Source organism: Taudactylus pleione, unplaced genomic scaffold, assembly GCF_031769625.1.
Source record: "Taudactylus pleione unplaced genomic scaffold, aTauple2 ptg000447l, whole genome shotgun sequence".
Lineage (NCBI taxonomy): Eukaryota > Metazoa > Chordata > Amphibia > Anura > Myobatrachidae > Taudactylus > Taudactylus pleione.
This window is the reverse complement of record NW_028284849.1, coordinates 1,658,073-1,680,388: the sequence shown is the minus strand read 5'-3', so window position 1 is coordinate 1,680,388 and position 22,316 is coordinate 1,658,073.

Sequence of the window (22,316 nt, the reverse complement as noted above, 5' to 3'; positions counted from 1 at the left end):
CCCTGTGTCACATCTATTAGTGTCCCTATCACGCACCCCTGTGTCAAATCTATTAGTGTCCCTATCACGCACCCCTGTGTCACATCTATTAGTGTCCCTATCACACACCCCTGTGTCACATCTATTAGTGTCCCTATCACACACCCCTGTGTCACATCTATTAGTGTCCCTATCACACACCCCTGTGTCACATCTATTAGTGTCCCTTTCGAGCACCCCTGTGTCACATTTATTAGTGTCCTTATCACACACCCCTGTGTCACATCTATTAGTGTCCCTATCACACACCCCTGTGTCACATTTATTAGTGTCCCTATCACGCACCCCTGTGTCACATCTATTAGTGTCCCTATCACGCACCCCTGTGTCACATCTATTAGTGTCCCTGTCACGCACCCCTGTGTCACATCTATTAGTGTCCCTGTCACGCACCCCTGTGTCACATCTATTAGTGTCCCTGTCACGCACCCCTGTGTCACATCTATTAGTGTCCCTGTCACGCACCCCTGTGTCACATCTATTTGTGTCCCTGTCACGCACCCCTGTGTCACATCTATTAGTGTCCCTGTCACGCACCCCTGTGTCACATCTATTAGTGTCCCTGTCACGCACCCCTGTGTCACATCTATTAGTGTCCCTGTCACGCACCCCTGTGTCACATCTATTAGTGTCCCTGTCACGCACCCCTGTGTCACATCTATTAGTGTCCCTGTCACGCACCCCTGTGTCACATCTATTAGTGTCCCTGTCACACACCTGTGTCACATCTATTAGTGTCCCTGTCACACACCCCTGTGTCACATCTATTAGTGTCCCTGTCACACACCCCTGTGTCACCTTTATTAGTGTCTCTATCACGCACCCCTGTGTCACCTTTATTAGTGTCTCTATCACGCACCCCTGTGTCACCTTTATTAGTGTCCCTGTCACGCACCCCTGTGTCACATCTATTAGTGTATCTATCACGCACCCCTGTGTCACATCTATTAGTGTCCCTATCACGCACCCCTGTGTCACATCTATTAGTGTGTCTATCTCGCACCCCTGTGTCACATCTATTAGTGTCCCTGTCACGCACCCCTGTGTCACATCTATTAGTGTCCCTGTCACGCACCCCCTGTGTCACATCTATTAGTGTCCCTGTCACGCACCCCTGTGACACATTTATTAGTGTCCCTGTCACGCACCCCTGTCACATTTATTAGTGTCCCTGTCACGCACCCCTGTGTCACATTTATTAGTGTCCCTGTCACGCACCCCTGTGTCACATTTATTAGTGTTCCTGTCACGCACCCCTGTGTCACATCTATTAGTGTCCCTGTCACGCACCCCTGTCTCACATCTTTTAGTGTCCCTGTCACGCACCCCAGTGTCACATCTATTAGTGTCCCTGTCACGCACCCCAGTGTCACATCTATTAGTGTCCCTGTCACGCACCCCAGTGTCACATCTATTAGTGTCCCTGTCACGCACCCCTGTGTCACATCTATTAGTGTCCCTGTCACGCACCCGTGTCACATCTATTAGTGTCCCTGTCACGCACCCCTGTGTCACATCTATTAGTGTCCCTGTCACGCACCCCTGTGTCACATCTATTAGTGTCCCTGTCACGCACCCCTGTGTCACATCTATTAGTGTCCCTGTCACGCACCCCTGTGTCACATTTATTAGTGTCCCTATCCCGCACCCCTGTGTCACATCTATTAGTGTCCCTATCCCGCACCCCTGTGTCACATCTATTAGTGTCCCTATCACGCACCCCTGTGTCACATCTATTAGTGTCCCTATCACGCATCCCTGTGTCACATTTATTAGTGTCCCTATCACACATCCCTGTGCCACATCTATTAGTGTCCCTGTCACACACCCTGTGTCACATCTATTAGAGTCCCTGTCACACAACCTGTGTCACATCTATTAGTGTCCCTTTCGAGCACCCCTGTGTCACATTTATTAGTGTCCCTATCACACACCCCTGTGTCACATCTATTAGTGTCCCTATCACACACCCCTGTGTCACATCTATTAGTGTCCCTATCACAAACCTCTGTGTCACATCTATTAGTGTCCCTATCACACATCCCTGTGTCACATTTATTAGTGTCCCTATCACACATCCCTGTGTCACATTTATTAGTGTCCCTATCCCATCCCTGTGTCACATCTATTAGTGTCCCTGTCACACACCCTGTCACATCTATTAGTGTCCCTGTCACACAACCTGTGTCACATCTATTAGTGTCCCTGTCACGCACCCCTGTGTCACATTTATTAGTGTCCCTGTCACCCACACCTGTGTCACATTTATTAGTGTCCCTATCCCACACCTGTGTCACATTTATTAGTGTCCCTATCACGCACCCCTGTTTCACATTTATTAGTGTCCCTATCCCACACCTGTGTCACATTTATTAGTGTCCCTATCACACACCCCTGTGTCACATTTATTAGTGTCCCTATCCCACACCTGTGTCACATTTATTAGTGTCCCTATCACACACCCCTGTGTCACATCTATTAGTGTCCCTTTCGAGCACCCCTGTGTCACATTTATTAGTGTCCCTATCACACACCCCTGTGTCACATCTATTAGTGTCCCTATCACAAACCCCTGTGTCACATCTATTAGTGTCCCTATCACACATCCCTGTGTCACATTTATTAGTGTCCCTATCACACATCCCTGTGTCACATTTATTAGTGTCCCTATCCCATCCCTGTGTCACATCTATTAGTGTCCCTGTCACACACCCTGTCACATCTATTAGTTTCCCTGTCACACAACCTGTGTCACATCTATTAGTGTCCCTGTCACGCACCCCTGTGTCACATTTATTAGTGTCCCTGTCACCCACACCTGTGTCACATTTATTAGTGTCCCTATCCCACACCTGTGTCACATTTATTAGTGTCCCTATCACGCACCCCTGTTTCACATTTATTAGTGTCCCTATCCCACACCTGTGTCACATTTATTAGTGTCCCTATCACACACCCCTGTGTCACATCTATTAGTGTCCCTTTCGAGCACCCCTGTGTCACATTTATTAGTGTCCTTATCACACACCCCTGTGTCACATCTATTAGTGTCCCTATCACACACCCCTGCGTCACATTTATTAGTGTCCCTATCACACACCCCTGCGTCACATTTATTAGTGTCCCTATCACGCACCCCTGCGTCACATTTATTAGTGTCCCTATCACGCACCCCTGCGTCACATCTATTAGTGTCCCTATCACGCACCCCTGCGTCACCTCTATTAGTGTCCCTATCACGCACCCCTGCGTCACCTCTATTAGTGTCCCTATCACGCACCCCTGTGTCACCTCTATTAGTGTGTCTATCACGCACCCCTGTGTCACATCTATTAGTGTGTCTATCACGCACCCCTGTGTCACATCTATTAGTGTGTCTATCTCGCACCCCTGTGTCACATCTATTAGTGTCCCTATCACGCACCCCTGTGTCACATCTATTAGTGTCCCTGTCACGCACCCCTGTGTCACATCTATTAGTGTCCCTGTCACGCACCCCTGTGTCACATCTATTAGTGTCCCTATCCCGCACCCCTGTGTCACATCTATTAGTGTCCCTATCACGCACCCCTGTGTCACATCTATTAGTGTCCCTATCACGCATCCCTGTGTCACATTTATTAGTGTCCCTATCAAGCCCCCCTGTGTCACATCTATTAGTGTCCCTATCACGCACCCCTGTGTCACATCTATTAGTGTCCCTATCACGCACCCCTGTGTCAAATCTATTAGTGTCCCTATCACGCACCCCTGTGTCACATCTATTAGTGTCCCTATCACACACCCCTGTGTCACATCTATTAGTGTCCCTATCACACACCCCTGTGTCACATCTATTAGTGTCCCTATCACACACCCCTGTGTCACATCTATTAGTGTCCCTTTCGAGCACCCCTGTGTCACATTTATTAGTGTCCTTATCACACACCCCTGTGTCACATCTATTAGTGTCCCTATCACACACCCCTGTGTCACATTTATTAGTGTCCCTATCACGCACCCCTGTGTCACATCTATTAGTGTCCCTATCACGCACCCCTGTGTCACATCTATTAGTGTCCCTGTCACGCACCCCTGTGTCACATCTATTAGTGTCCCTGTCACGCACCCCTGTGTCACATCTATTAGTGTCCCTGTCACGCACCCCTGTGTCACATCTATTAGTGTCCCTGTCACGCACCCCTGTGTCACATCTATTTGTGTCCCTGTCACGCACCCCTGTGTCACATCTATTAGTGTCCCTGTCACGCACCCCTGTGTCACATCTATTAGTGTCCCTGTCACGCACCCCTGTGTCACATCTATTAGTGTCCCTGTCACGCACCCCTGTGTCACATCTATTAGTGTCCCTGTCACGCACCCCTGTGTCACATCTATTAGTGTCCCTGTCACGCACCCCTGTGTCACATCTATTAGTGTCCCTGTCACACACCTGTGTCACATCTATTAGTGTCCCTGTCACACACCCCTGTGTCACATCTATTAGTGTCCCTGTCACACACCCCTGTGTCACCTTTATTAGTGTCTCTATCACGCACCCCTGTGTCACCTTTATTAGTGTCTCTATCACGCACCCCTGTGTCACCTTTATTAGTGTCCCTGTCACGCACCCCTGTGTCACATCTATTAGTGTATCTATCACGCACCCCTGTGTCACATCTATTAGTGTCCCTATCACGCACCCCTGTGTCACATCTATTAGTGTGTCTATCTCGCACCCCTGTGTCACATCTATTAGTGTCCCTGTCACGCACCCCTGTGTCACATCTATTAGTGTCCCTGTCACGCACCCCCTGTGTCACATCTATTAGTGTCCCTGTCACGCACCCCTGTGACACATTTATTAGTGTCCCTGTCACGCACCCCTGTCACATTTATTAGTGTCCCTGTCACGCACCCCTGTGTCACATTTATTAGTGTCCCTGTCACGCACCCCTGTGTCACATTTATTAGTGTTCCTGTCACGCACCCCTGTGTCACATCTATTAGTGTCCCTGTCACGCACCCCTGTCTCACATCTTTTAGTGTCCCTGTCACGCACCCCAGTGTCACATTTATTAGTGTTCCTGTCACGCACCCCTGTGTCACATCTATTAGTGTCCCTGTCACGCACCCCTGTCTCACATCTTTTAGTGTCCCTGTCACGCACCCCTGTGTCACATCTATTAGTGTCCCTGTCACGCACCCGTGTCACATCTGTTAGTGTCCCTGTCACGCACCCCTGTGTCACATCTATTAGTGTCCCTGTCACGCACCCCTGTGTCACATCTATTAGTGTCCCTGTCACGCACCCCTGTGTCACATCTATTAGTGTCCCTGTCACGCACCCCTGTGTCACATCTATTAGTGTCCCTGTCACGCACCCCTGTGTCACATTTATTAGTGTCCCTATCCCGCACCCCTGTGTCACATCTATTAGTGTCCCTATCCCGCACCCCTGTGTCACATCTATTAGTGTCCCTATCACGCACCCCTGTGTCACATCTATTAGTGTCCCTATCACGCATCCCTGTGTCACATTTATTAGTGTCCCTATCACACATCCCTGTGCCACATCTATTAGTGTCCCTTTCGAGCACCCCTGTGTCACATTTATTAGTGTCCCTATCACACACCCCTGTGTCACATCTATTAGTGTCCCTATCACACACCCCTGTGTCACATCTATTAGTGTCCCTATCACAAACCCCTGTGTCACATCTATTAGTGTCCCTATCACACATCCCTGTGTCACATTTATTAGTGTCCCTATCACACATCCCTGTGTCACATTTATTAGTGTCCCTATCCCATCCCTGTGTCACATCTATTAGTGTCCCTGTCACACACCCTGTCACATCTATTAGTGTCCCTGTCACACAACCTGTGTCACATCTATTAGTGTCCCTGTCACGCACCCCTGTGTCACATTTATTAGTGTCCCTGTCACCCACACCTGTGTCACATTTATTAGTGTCCCTATCCCACACCTGTGTCACATTTATTAGTGTCCCTATCACGCACCCCTGTTTCACATTTATTAGTGTCCCTATCCCACACCTGTGTCACATTTATTAGTGTCCCTATCACACACCCCTGTGTCACATTTATTAGTGTCCCTATCCCACACCTGTGTCACATTTATTAGTGTCCCTATCACACACCCCTGTGTCACATCTATTAGTGTCCCTTTCGAGCACCCCTGTGTCACATTTATTAGTGTCCCTATCACACACCCCTGTGTCACATCTATTAGTGTCCCTATCACAAACCCCTGTGTCACATCTATTAGTGTCCCTATCACACATCCCTGTGTCACATTTATTAGTGTCCCTATCACACATCCCTGTGTCACATTTATTAGTGTCCCTATCCCATCCCTGTGTCACATCTATTAGTGTCCCTGTCACACACCCTGTCACATCTATTAGTGTCCCTGTCACACAACCTGTGTCACATCTATTAGTGTCCCTGTCACGCACCCCTGTGTCACATTTATTAGTGTCCCTGTCACCCACACCTGTGTCACATTTATTAGTGTCCCTATCCCACACCTGTGTCACATTTATTAGTGTCCCTATCACGCACCCCTGTTTCACATTTATTAGTGTCCCTATCCCACACCTGTGTCACATTTATTAGTGTCCCTATCACACACCCCTGTGTCACATCTATTAGTGTCCCTTTCGAGCACCCCTGTGTCACATTTATTAGTGTCCTTATCACACACCCCTGTGTCACATCTATTAGTGTCCCTATCACACACCCCTGCGTCACATTTATTAGTGTCCCTATCACACACCCCTGCGTCACATTTATTAGTGTCCCTATCACGCACCCCTGCGTCACATTTATTAGTGTCCCTATCACGCACCCCTGCGTCACATCTATTAGTGTCCCTATCACGCACCCCTGCGTCACCTCTATTAGTGTCCCTATCACGCACCCCTGCGTCACCTCTATTAGTGTCCCTATCACGCACCCCTGTGTCACCTCTATTAGTGTGTCTATCACGCACCCCTGTGTCACATCTATTAGTGTGTCTATCACGCACCCCTGTGTCACATCTATTAGTGTGTCTATCTCGCACCCCTGTGTCACATCTATTAGTGTCCCTATCACGCACCCCTGTGTCACATCTATTAGTGTCCCTGTCACGCACCCCTGTGTCACATCTATTAGTGTCCCTGTCACGCACCCCTGTGTCACATCTATTAGTGTCCCTGTCACGCACCCCCTGTGTCACATCTATTAGTGTCCCTGTCACGCACCCCTGTGTCACATTTATTAGTGTCCCTGTCACGCACCCCTGTCACATTTATTAGTGTCCCTGTCACGCACCCCTGTCACATTTATTAGTGTCCCTGTCACGCACCCCTGTGTCACATTTATTAGTGTCCCTGTCACGCACCCCTGTGTCACATCTATTAGTGTCCCTGTCACGCACCCCTGTGTCACATCTATTAGTGTCCCTGTCACGCACCCCTGTGTCACATCTTTTAGTGTCCCTGTCACGCACCCCAGTGTCACATCTATTAGTGTCCCTGTCACGCACACTGTGTCACATCTATTAGTGTCCCTGTCACGCACCCCTGTGTCACATCTATTAGTGTCCCTGTCACGCACCCCTGTGTCACATCTATTAGTGTCCCTGTCACGCACCCCTGTGTCACATCTATTAGTGTCCCTGTCACGCACCCCTGTGTCACATCTATTAGTGTCCCTGTGTCATATCTATTAGTGTCCCTGTCACGCATCCCTGTGTCACATCTATTAGTGTCCCTGTCACGCACCCCTGTGTCACATCTATTAGTGTCCCTGTCACGCACCCCTGTGTCACATCTATTAGTGTCCCTGTCTCGCACCCCTGTGTCACATCTATTAGTGTCCCTGTCACGCACCCCTGTGTCACATCTATTAGTGTCCCTGTCACGCACCCCTGTGTCACATCTATTAGTGTCCCTGTCACGCACCCCTGTGTCACATCTATTAGTGTCCCTGTCACGCACCCCTGTGTCACATCTATTAGTGTCCCTGTCACGCACCCCTGTGTCACATCTATTAGTGTCCCTGTCACGCACCCCTGTGTCACATCTATTAGTGTCCCTGTCACGCACCCCTGTGTCACATTTATTAGTGTCCCTGTCACGCACCCCTGTGTCACATCTATTAGTGTCCCTTTCGAGCACCCCTGTGTCACATCTATTAGTGTCCTTATCACACACCCCTGTGTCACATTTATTAGTGTCCCTATCACGCACCCCTGTGTCACATTTATTAGTGTCCCTATCACGCACCGCTGTGTCACATTTATTAGTGTCCCTATCACGCACCCCTGTGTCACATTTATTAGTGTCCCTATCACGCACCCCTGTGTCACATCTATTAGTGTCCCTATCACGCACCCCTGTGTCACATCTATTAGTGTCCCTGTCACGCACCCCTGTGTCACATCTATTAGTGTCCCTGTCACGCACCCCTGTGTCACATCTATTAGTGTCCCTGTCACGCACCCCTGTGTCACATCTATTAGTGTCCCTGTCACGCACCCCTGTGTCACATCTATTACTGTCCCTGTCACGCACCCCTGTGTCACATCTATTACTGTCCCTGTCACGCACCCCTGTGTCACATCTATTAGTGTCCCTGTCACGCACCCCTGTGTCACATCTATTAGTGTCCCTGTCACGCACCCGTGTCACATCTATTAGTGTCCCTGTCACGCACCCCTGTTTCACATCTATTAGTGTCCCTGTCACGCACCCCTGTGTCACATCTATTAGTGTCCCTGTCCCGCACCCCTGTGTCACATCTATTAGTGTCCCTGTCCCGCACCCCTGTCACATTTATTAGTGTCCCTGTCACGCACCCCTGTGTCACATCTATTAGTGTCCCTGTCACGCACCCCTGTGTCACATCTATTAGTGTCCCTGTCAAGCCCCCGTGTCACATCTATTAGTGTCCCTATCACGCACCCCTGTGTCACATTTATTAGTGTCCCTATCACGCACCCCTGTGTCACATCTATTAGTGTCCCTGTCACACACCTGTGTCACATTTATTAGTGTCCCTATCACACACCCCTGTGTCACATCTATTAGTGTCCCTGTCACACCCCTGTGTCACATCTGTTAGTGTCCCTATCACACACCCCTGTGTCACATCTATTAGTGTCCCTATCACACACCCCTGTGTCACATCTATTAGTGTCCCTATCACACACCCCTGTGTCACATTTATTAGTGTCCCTATCACACACCCCTGTGTCACATCTATTAGTGTCCCTATCACACACCCCTGTGTCACATCTATTAGTGTCCCTGTCACACACCCCTGTGTCACATTTATTAGTGTCCCTGTCACACACCCCTGTGTCACATTTATTAGTGTCCCTATCACACACCCCTGTGTCACATTTATTAGTGTCCCTATCACACACCCCTGTGTCACATTTATTAGTGTCCCTTCCCACACATGTGTCACATATATTAGTGTCCCTATCACGCCCCCCTGTGTCACATCTATTAGTGTCCCTATCACGCACCCCTGTGTCACATCTATTAGTGTCCCTATCACGCACCCCTGTGTCACATTTATTAGTGTCCCTATCACGCACCCCTGTGTCACATCTATTAGTGTCCCTATTACGCACCCCTGTGTCACATCTATTAGTGTCCCTATCACGCACCCCTGTGTCACATCTATTAGTGTCCCTATCACACACCCCTGTGTCACATCTATTAGTGTCCCTTTCGAGCACCCCTGTGTCACATTTATTAGTGTCCTTATCACACACCCCTGTGTCACATTTATTAGTGTCCCTATCACGCACCCCTGTGTCACATCTATTAGTGTCCCTATCACGCACCCCTGTGTCACATCTATTAGTGTCCCTATCACGCACCCCTGTGTCACATCTATTAGTGTCCCTGTCACGCACCCCTGTGTCACATCTATTAGTGTCCCTGTCACGCACCCCTGTGTCACATCTATTAGTGTCCCTGTCACGCACCCCTGTGTCACATCTATTAGTGTCCCTGTCACGCACCCCTGTGTCACATCTATTAGTGTCCCTGTCACGCACCCCTGTGTCACATCTATTAGTGTCCCTGTCACGCACCCCTGTGTCACATCTATTAGTGTCCCTGTCACGCACCCCTGTGTCACATCTATTAGTGTCCCTGTCACGCACCCCTGTGTCACATCTATTAGTGTCCCTGTCACGCACCCCTGTGTCACATCTATTAGTGTCCCTTTCACGCACCCCTGTGTCACATCTATTAGTGTCCCTGTCACGCACCCCTGTGTCACATCTATTAGTGTCCCTGTCACGCACCCCTGTGTCACATCTATTAGTGTCCCTGTCACGCACCCCTGTGTCACATCTATTAGTGTCCCTGTCACACACCTGTGTCACATCTATTAGTGTCCCTGTCACACACCCCTGTGTCACATTTATTAGTGTCCCTGTCACACACCCCTGTGTCACATTTATTAGTGTCCCTATCACGCACCCCTGTGTCACATTTATTAGTGTCTCTATCACGCACCCCTGTGTCACCTTTATTAGTGTCCCTGTCACGCACCCCTGTGTCACATTTATTAGTGTATCTATCACGCACCCCTGTGTCACATCTATTAGTGTCCCTATCACGCACCCCTGTGTCACATCTATTAGTGTCCCTATCACGCACCCCTGTGTCACATCTATTAGTGTCCCTATCCCACACCTGTGTCACATTTATTAGTGTCCCTATTACGCACCCCTGTTTCACATTTATTAGTGTCCCTATCCCACACCTGTGTCACATTTATTAGTGTCCCTATCACACACCCCTGTGTCACATCTATTAGTGTCCCTTTCGAGCACCCCTGTGTCACATTTATTAGTGTCCTTATCACACACCCCTGTGTCACATCTATTAGTGTCCCTTTCGAGCACCCCTGTGTCACATTTATTAGTGTCCTTATCACACACCCCTGTGTCACATCTATTAGTGTCCCTATCACACACCCCTGTGTCACATTTATTAGTGTCCCTATCACACACCCCTGTGTCACATTTATTAGTGTCTCTATCACGCACCCCTGTGTCACATTAGTGTCCCTATCACGCACCCCTGTGTCACATTTATTAGTGTCCCTATCACGCACCCCTGTGTCACATTTATTAGTGTCCCTATCACGCACCCCTGTGTCACATTTATTAGTGTCCCTATCACGCACCCCTGTGTCACATCTATTAGTGTCCCTATCACGCACCCCTGTGTCACATCTATTAGTGTCCCTATCACGCACCCCTGTGTCACATCTATTAGTGTCCCTATCACGCACCCCTGTGTCACATCTATTAGTGTCCCTATCACGCACCCCTGTGTCACATCTATTAGTGTCCCTATCACGCACCCCTGTGTCACATCTATTAGTGTCCCTATCACGCACCCCTGTGTCACATCTATTAGTGTCCCTGTCACGCACCCCTGTGTCACATCTATTAGTGTCCCTGTCACGCACCCCTGTGTCACATCTATTAGTGTCCCTGTCACGCACCCCTGTGTCACATCTATTACTGTCCCTGTCACGCACCCCTGTGTCACATCTATTACTGTCCCTGTCACGCACCCCTGTGTCACATCTATTACTGTCCCTGTCACGCACCCCTGTGTCACATCTATTAGTGTCCCTGTCACGCACCCCTGTGTCACATCTATTAGTGTCCCTGTCACGCACCCCTGTGTCACATCTATTAGTGTCCCTGTCACGCACCCCTGTGTCACATCTATTAGTGTCCCTGTCCCGCACCCCTGTCACATTTATTAGTGTCCCTGTCACGCACCCCTGTGTCACATCTATTAGTGTCCCTGTCACACACCCCTGTGTCACATCTATTAGTGTCCCTGTCAAGCCCCCGTGTCACATCTATTAGTGTCCCTATCACGCACCCCTGTGTCACATTTATTAGTGTCCCTATCACGCACCCCTGTGTCACATCTATTAGTGTCCCTGTCACACACCTGTGTCACATTTATTAGTGTCCCTATCACACACCCCTGTGTCACATCTATTAGTGTCCCTGTCACACCCCTGTGTCACATTTGTTAGTGTCCCTATCACACACCCCTGTGTCACATCTATTAGTGTCCCTATCACACACCCCTGTGTCACATCTATTAGTGTCCCTATCACACACCCCTGTGTCACATTTATTAGTGTCCCTATCACACACCCCTGTGTCACATCTATTAGTGTCCCTATCACACACCCCTGTGTCACATCTATTAGTGTCCCTGTCACACACCCCTGTGTCACATTTATTAGTGTCCCTGTCACACACCCCTGTGTCACATTTATTAGTGTCCCTATCACACACCCCTGTGTCACATTTATTAGTGTCCCTTCCCACACTTGTGTCACATTTATTAGTGTCCCTATCAAGCCCCCCTGTGTCACATCTATTAGTGTCCCTATCACGCACCCCTGTGTCACATCTATTAGTGTCCCTATCACGCACCCCTGTGTCAAATCTATTAGTGTCCCTATCACGCACCCCTGTGTCACATCTATTAGTGTCCCTATCACACACCCCTGTGTCACATTTATTAGTGTCCCTATCACGCACCCCTGTGTCACATCTATTAGTGTCCCTATCACGCACCCCTGTGTCACATCTATTAGTGTCCCTATCACGCACCCCTGTGTCACATCTATTAGTGTCCCTATCACGCACCCCTGTGTCACATCTATTAGTGTCCCTGTCACGCACCCCTGTGTCACATCTATTAGTGTCCCTGTCACGCACCCCTGTGTCACATCTATTAGTGTCCCTGTCACGCACCCCTGTGTCACATCTATTAGTGTCCCTGTCACGCACCCCTGTGTCACATCTATTAGTGTCCCTGTCACGCACCCCTGTGTCACATCTATTACTGTCCCTGTCACGCACCCCTGTGTCACATCTATTACTGTCCCTGTCACGCACCCCTGTGTCACATCTATTAGTGTCCCTGTCACGCACCCCTGTGTCACATCTATTAGTGTCCCTGTCACGCACCCCTGTGTCACATCTATTAGTGTCCCTGTCACGCACCCCTGTGTCACATCTATTAGTGTCCCTGTCCCGCACCCCTGTCACATTTATTAGTGTCCCTGTCACGCACCCCTGTGTCACATCTATTAGTGTCCCTGTCACACATCCCTGTGTCACATCTATTAGTGTCCCTGTCAAGCCCCCGTGTCACATCTATTAGTGTCCCTATCACGCACCCCTGTGTCACATTTATTAGTGTCCCTATCACGCACCCCTGTGTCACATCTATTAGTGTCCCTGTCACACACCTGTGTCACATTTATTAGTGTCCCTATCACACACCCCTGTGTCACATCTATTAGTGTCCCTGTCACACCCCTGTGTCACATTTGTTAGTGTCCCTATCACACACCCCTGTGTCACATCTATTAGTGTCCCTATCACACACCCCTGTGTCACATCTATTAGTGTCCCTATCACACACCCCTGTGTCACATTTATTAGTGTCCCTATCACACACCCCTGTGTCACATCTATTAGTGTCCCTATCACACACCCCTGTGTCACATCTATTAGTGTCCCTGTCACACACCCCTGTGTCACATTCATTAGTGTCCCTGTCACACACCCCTGTGTCACATTTATTAGTGTCCCTATCACACACCCCTGTGTCACATTTATTAGTGTCCCTTCCCACACTTGTGTCACATTTATTAGTGTCCCTATCAAGCCCCCCTGTGTCACATCTATTAGTGTCCCTATCACGCACCCCTGTGTCACATCTATTAGTGTCCCTATCACGCACCCCTGTGTCAAATCTATTAGTGTCCCTATCACGCACCCCTGTGTCACATCTATTAGTGTCCCTATCACACACCCCTGTGTCACATCTATTAGTGTCCCTATCACACACCCCTGTGTCACATCTATTAGTGTCCCTATCACACACCCCTGTGTCACATCTATTAGTGTCCCTTTCGAGCACCCCTGTGTCACATTTATTAGTGTCCTTATCACACACCCCTGTGTCACATCTATTAGTGTCCCTATCACACACCCCTGTGTCACATTTATTAGTGTCCCTATCACGCACCCCTGTGTCACATCTATTAGTGTCCCTATCACGCACCCCTGTGTCACATCTATTAGTGTCCCTGTCACGCACCCCTGTGTCACATCTATTAGTGTCCCTGTCACGCACCCCTGTGTCACATCTATTAGTGTCCCTGTCACGCACCCCTGTGTCACATCTATTAGTGTCCCTGTCACGCACCCCTGTGTCACATCTATTAGTGTCCCTGTCACGCACCCCTGTGTCACATCTATTAGTGTCCCTGTCACGCACCCCTGTGTCACATCTATTAGTGTCCCTGTCACGCACCCCTGTGTCACATCTATTAGTGTCCCTGTCACGCACCCCTGTGTCACATCTATTAGTGTCCCTGTCACGCACCCCTGTGTCACATCTATTAGTGTCCCTGTCACACACCTGTGTCACATCTATTAGTGTCCCTGTCACACACCCCTGTGTCACATCTATTAGTGTCCCTGTCACACACCCCTGTGTCACCTTTATTAGTGTCTCTATCACGCACCCCTGTGTCACCTTTATTAGTGTCTCTATCACGCACCCCTGTGTCACCTTTATTAGTGTCCCTGTCACGCACCCCTGTGTCACATCTATTAGTGTATCTATCACGCACCCCTGTGTCACATCTATTAGTGTCCCTATCACGCACCCCTGTGTCACATCTATTAGTGTGTCTATCTCGCACCCCTGTGTCACATCTATTAGTGTCCCTGTCACGCACCCCTGTGTCACATCTATTAGTGTCCCTGTCACGCACCCCCTGTGTCACATCTATTAGTGTCCCTGTCACGCACCCCTGTGACACATTTATTAGTGTCCCTGTCACGCACCCCTGTCACATTTATTAGTGTCCCTGTCACGCACCCCTGTGTCACATTTATTAGTGTCCCTGTCACGCACCCCTGTGTCACATTTATTAGTGTTCCTGTCACGCACCCCTGTGTCACATCTATTAGTGTCCCTGTCACGCACCCCTGTCTCACATCTTTTAGTGTCCCTGTCACGCACCCCAGTGTCACATCTATTAGTGTCCCTGTCACGCACCCCAGTGTCACATCTATTAGTGTCCCTGTCACGCACCCCAGTGTCACATCTATTAGTGTCCCTGTCACGCACCCCTGTGTCACATCTATTAGTGTCCCTGTCACGCACCCGTGTCACATCTATTAGTGTCCCTGTCACGCACCCCTGTGTCACATCTATTAGTGTCCCTGTCACGCACCCCTGTGTCACATCTATTAGTGTCCCTGTCACGCACCCCTGTGTCACATCTATTAGTGTCCCTGTCACGCACCCCTGTGTCACATTTATTAGTGTCCCTATCCCGCACCCCTGTGTCACATCTATTAGTGTCCCTATCCCGCACCCCTGTGTCACATCTATTAGTGTCCCTATCACGCACCCCTGTGTCACATCTATTAGTGTCCCTATCACGCATCCCTGTGTCACATTTATTAGTGTCCCTATCACACATCCCTGTGCCACATCTATTAGTGTCCCTGTCACACACCCTGTGTCACATCTATTAGAGTCCCTGTCACACAACCTGTGTCACATCTATTAGTGTCCCTTTCGAGCACCCCTGTGTCACATTTATTAGTGTCCCTATCACACACCCCTGTGTCACATCTATTAGTGTCCCTATCACACACCCCTGTGTCACATCTATTAGTGTCCCTATCACAAACCCCTGTGTCACATCTATTAGTGTCCCTATCACACATCCCTGTGTCACATTTATTAGTGTCCCTATCACACATCCCTGTGTCACATTTATTAGTGTCCCTATCCCATCCCTGTGTCACATCTATTAGTGTCCCTGTCACACACCCTGTCACATCTATTAGTGTCCCTGTCACACAACCTGTGTCACATCTATTAGTGTCCCTGTCACGCACCCCTGTGTCACATTTATTAGTGTCCCTGTCACCCACACCTGTGTCACATTTATTAGTGTCCCTATCCCACACCTGTGTCACATTTATTAGTGTCCCTATCACGCACCCCTGTTTCACATTTATTAGTGTCCCTATCCCACACCTGTGTCACATTTATTAGTGTCCCTATCACACACCCCTGTGTCACATTTATTAGTGTCCCTATCCCACACCTGTGTCACATTTATTAGTGTCCCTATCACACACCCCTGTGTCACATCTATTAGTGTCCCTTTCGAGCACCCCTGTGTCACATTTATTAGTGTCCCTATCACACACCCCTGTGTCACATCTATTAGTGTCCCTATCACAAACCCCTGTGTCACATCTATTAGTGTCCCTATCACACATCCCTGTGTCACATTTATTAGTGTCCCTATCACACATCCCTGTGTCACATTTATTAGTGTCCCTATCCCATCCCTGTGTCACATCTATTAGTGTCCCTGTCACACACCCTGTCACATCTATTAGTTTCCCTGTCACACAACCTGTGTCACATCTATTAGTGTCCCTGTCACGCACCCCTGTGTCACATTTATTAGTGTCCCTGTCACCCACACCTGTGTCACATTTATTAGTGTCCCTATCCCACACCTGTGTCACATTTATTAGTGTCCCTATCACGCACCCCTGTTTCACATTTATTAGTGTCCCTATCCCACACCTGTGTCACATTTATTAGTGTCCCTATCACACACCCCTGTGTCACATCTATTAGTGTCCCTTTCGAGCACCCCTGTGTCACATTTATTAGTGTCCTTATCACACACCCCTGTGTCACATCTATTAGTGTCCCTATCACACACCCCTGCGTCACATTTATTAGTGTCCCTATCACACACCCCTGCGTCACATTTATTAGTGTCCCTATCACGCACCCCTGCGTCACATTTATTAGTGTCCCTATCACGCACCCCTGCGTCACATCTATTAGTGTCCCTATCACGCACCCCTGCGTCACCTCTATTAGTGTCCCTATCACGCACCCCTGCGTCACCTCTATTAGTGTCCCTATCACGCACCCCTGTGTCACCTCTATTAGTGTGTCTATCACGCACCCCTGTGTCACATCTATTAGTGTGTCTATCACGCACCCCTGTGTCACATCTATTAGTGTGTCTATCTCGCACCCCTGTGTCACATCTATTAGTGTGTCTATCACGCACCCCTGTGTCACATCTATTAGTGTCCCTGTCACGCACCCCTGTGTCACATCTATTAGTGTCCCTGTCACGCACCCCTGTGTCACATCTATTAGTGTCCCTATCCCGCACCCCTGTGTCACATCTATTAGTGTCCCTATCACGCACCCCTGTGTCACATCTATTAGTGTCCCTATCACGCATCCCTGTGTCACATTTATTAGTGTCCCTATCAAGCCCCCCTGTGTCACATCTATTAGTGTCCCTATCACGCACCCCTGTGTCACATCTATTAGTGTCCCTATCACGCACCCCTGTGTCAAATCTATTAGTGTCCCTATCACGCACCCCTGTGTCACATCTATTAGTGTCCCTATCACACACCCCTGTGTCACATCTATTAGTGTCCCTATCACACACCCCTGTGTCACATCTATTAGTGTCCCTATCACACACCCCTGTGTCACATCTATTAGTGTCCCTTTCGAGCACCCCTGTGTCACATTTATTAGTGTCCTTATCACACACCCCTGTGTCACATCTATTAGTGTCCCTATCACACACCCCTGTGTCACATTTATTAGTGTCCCTATCACGCACCCCTGTGTCACATCTATTAGTGTCCCTATCACGCACCCCTGTGTCACATCTATTAGTGTCCCTGTCACGCACCCCTGTGTCACATCTATTAGTGTCCCTGTCACGCACCCCTGTGTCACATCTATTAGTGTCCCTGTCACGCACCCCTGTGTCACATCTATTAGTGTCCCTGTCACGCACCCCTGTGTCACATCTATTTGTGTCCCTGTCACGCACCCCTGTGTCACATCTATTAGTGTCCCTGTCACGCACCCCTGTGTCACATCTATTAGTGTCCCTGTCACGCACCCCTGTGTCACATCTATTAGTGTCCCTGTCACGCACCCCTGTGTCACATCTATTAGTGTCCCTGTCACGCACCCCTGTGTCACATCTATTAGTGTCCCTGTCACGCACCCCTGTGTCACATCTATTAGTGTCCCTGTCACACACCTGTGTCACATCTATTAGTGTCCCTGTCACACACCCCTGTGTCACATCTATTAGTGTCCCTGTCACACACCCCTGTGTCACCTTTATTAGTGTCTCTATCACGCACCCCTGTGTCACCTTTATTAGTGTCTCTATCACGCACCCCTGTGTCACCTTTATTAGTGTCCCTGTCACGCACCCCTGTGTCACATCTATTAGTGTATCTATCACGCACCCCTGTGTCACATCTATTAGTGTCCCTATCACGCACCCCTGTGTCACATCTATTAGTGTGTCTATCTCGCACCCCTGTGTCACATCTATTAGTGTCCCTGTCACGCACCCCTGTGTCACATCTATTAGTGTCCCTGTCACGCACCCCCTGTGTCACATCTATTAGTGTCCCTGTCACGCACCCCTGTGACACATTTATTAGTGTCCCTGTCACGCACCCCTGTCACATTTATTAGTGTCCCTGTCACGCACCCCTGTGTCACATTTATTAGTGTCCCTGTCACGCACCCCTGTGTCACATTTATTAGTGTTCCTGTCACGCACCCCTGTGTCACATCTATTAGTGTCCCTGTCACGCACCCCTGTCTCACATCTTTTAGTGTCCCTGTCACGCACCCCAGTGTCACATTTATTAGTGTTCCTGTCACGCACCCCTGTGTCACATCTATTAGTGTCCCTGTCACGCACCCCTGTCTCACATCTTTTAGTGTCCCTGTCACGCACCCCTGTGTCACATCTATTAGTGTCCCTGTCACGCACCCGTGTCACATCTATTAGTGTCCCTGTCACGCACCCCTGTGTCACATCTATTAGTGTCCCTGTCACGCACCCCTGTGTCACATCTATTAGTGTCCCTGTCACGCACCCCTGTGTCACATCTATTAGTGTCCCTGTCACGCACCCCTGTGTCACATCTATTAGTGTCCCTGTCACGCACCCCTGTGTCACATTTATTAGTGTCCCTATCCCGCACCCCTGTGTCACATCTATTAGTGTCCCTATCCCGCACCCCTGTGTCACATCTATTAGTGTCCCTATCACGCACCCCTGTGTCACATCTATTAGTGTCCCTATCACGCATCCCTGTGTCACATTTATTAGTGTCCCTATCACACATCCCTGTGCCACATCTATTAGTGTCCCTGTCACACACCCTGTGTCACATCTATTAGAGTCCCTGTCACACAACCTGTGTCACATCTATTAGTGTCCCTTTCGAGCACCCCTGTGTCACATTTATTAGTGTCCCTATCACACACCCCTGTGTCACATCTATTAGTGTCCCTATCACACACCCCTGTGTCACATCTATTAGTGTCCCTATCACAAACCCCTGTGTCACATCTATTAGTGTCCCTATCACACATCCCTGTGTCACATTTATTAGTGTCCCTATCACACATCCCTGTGTCACATTTATTAGTGTCCCTATCCCATCCCTGTGTCACATCTATTAGTGTCCCTGTCACACACCCTGTCACATCTATTAGTGTCCCTGTCACACAACCTGTGTCACATCTATTAGTGTCCCTGTCACGCACCCCTGTGTCACATTTATTAGTGTCCCTGTCACCCACACCTGTGTCACATTTATTAGTGTCCCTATCCCACACCTGTGTCACATTTATTAGTGTCCCTATCACGCACCCCTGTTTCACATTTATTAGTGTCCCTATCCCACACCTGTGTCACATTTATTAGTGTCCCTATCACACACCCCTGTGTCACATTTATTAGTGTCCCTATCCCACACCTGTGTCACATTTATTAGTGTCCCTATCACACACCCCTGTGTCACATCTATTAGTGTCCCTTTCGAGCACCCCTGTGTCACATTTATTAGTGTCCCTATCACACACCCCTGTGTCACATCTATTAGTGTCCCTATCACAAACCCCTGTGTCACATCTATTAGTGTCCCTATCACACATCCCTGTGTCACATTTATTAGTGTCCCTATCACACATCCCTGTGTCACATTTATTAGTGTCCCTATCCCATCCCTGTGTCACATCTATTAGTGTCCCTGTCACACACCCTGTCACATCTATTAGTGTCCCTGTCACACAACCTGTGTCACATCTATTAGTGTCCCTGTCACGCACCCCTGTGTCACATTTATTAGTGTCCCTGTCACCCACACCTGTGTCACATTTATTAGTGTCCCTATCCCACACCTGTGTCACATTTATTAGTGTCCCTATCACGCACCCCTGTTTCACATTTATTAGTGTCCCTATCCCACACCTGTGTCACATTTATTAGTGTCCCTATCACACACCCCTGTGTCACATCTATTAGTGTCCCTTTCGAGCACCCCTGTGTCACATTTATTAGTGTCCTTATCACACACCCCTGTGTCACATCTATTAGTGTCCCTATCACACACCCCTGCGTCACATTTATTAGTGTCCCTATCACACACCCCTGCGTCACATTTATTAGTGTCCCTATCACGCACCCCTGCGTCACATTTATTAGTGTCCCTATCACGCACCCCTGCGTCACATCTATTAGTGTCCCTATCACGCACCCCTGCGTCACCTCTATTAGTGTCCCTATCACGCACCCCTGCGTCACCTCTATTAGTGTCCCTATCACGCACCCCTGTGTCACCTCTATTAGTGTGTCTATCACGCACCCCTGTGTCACATCTATTAGTGTGTCTATCACGCACCCCTGTGTCACATCTATTAGTGTGTCTATCTCGCACCCCTGTGTCACATCTATTAGTGTCCCTATCACGCACCCCTGTGTCACATCTATTAGTGTCCCTGTCACGCACCCCTGTGTCACATCTATTAGTGTCCCTGTCACGCACCCCTGTGTCACATCTATTAGTGTCCCTGTCACGCACCCCCTGTGTCACATCTATTAGTGTCCCTGTCACGCACCCCTGTGTCACATTTATTAGTGTCCCTGTCACGCACCCCTGTCACATTTATTAGTGTCCCTGTCACGCACCCCTGTCACATTTATTAGTGTCCCTGTCACGCACCCCTGTGTCACATTTATTAGTGTCCCTGTCACGCACCCCTGTGTCACATCTATTAGTGTCCCTGTCACGCACCCCTGTGTCACATCTATTAGTGTCCCTGTCACGCACCCCTGTGTCACATCTTTTAGTGTCCCTGTCACGCACCCCAGTGTCACATCTATTAGTGTCCCTGTCACGCACACTGTGTCACATCTATTAGTGTCCCTGTCACGCACCCCTGTGTCACATCTATTAGTGTCCCTGTCACGCACCCCTGTGTCACATCTATTAGTGTCCCTGTCACGCACCCCTGTGTCACATCTATTAGTGTCCCTGTCACGCACCCCTGTGTCACATCTATTAGTGTCCCTGTGTCATATCTATTAGTGTCCCTGTCACGCATCCCTGTGTCACATCTATTAGTGTCCCTGTCACGCACCCCTGTGTCACATCTATTAGTGTCCCTGTCACGCACCCCTGTGTCACATCTATTAGTGTCCCTGTCTCGCACCCCTGTGTCACATCTATTAGTGTCCCTGTCACGCACCCCTGTGTCACATCTATTAGTGTCCCTGTCACGCACCCCTGTGTCACATCTATTAGTGTCCCTGTCACGCACCCCTGTGTCACATCTATTAGTGTCCCTGTCACGCACCCCTGTGTCACATCTATTAGTGTCCCTGTCACGCACCCCTGTGTCACATCTATTAGTGTCCCTGTCACGCACCCCTGTGTCACATCTATTAGTGTCCCTGTCACGCACCCCTGTGTCACATCTATTAGTGTCCCTGTCACGCACCCCTGTGTCACATCTATTAGTGTCCCTTTCGAGCACCCCTGTGTCACATCTATTAGTGTCCTTATCACACACCCCTGTGTCACATTTATTAGTGTCCCTATCACGCACCCCTGTGTCACATTTATTAGTGTCCCTATCACGCACCGCTGTGTCACATTTATTAGTGTCCCTATCACGCACCCCTGTGTCACATTTATTAGTGTCCCTATCACGCACCCCTGTGTCACATCTATTAGTGTCCCTATCACGCACCCCTGTGTCACATCTATTAGTGTCCCTGTCACGCACTCCTGTGTC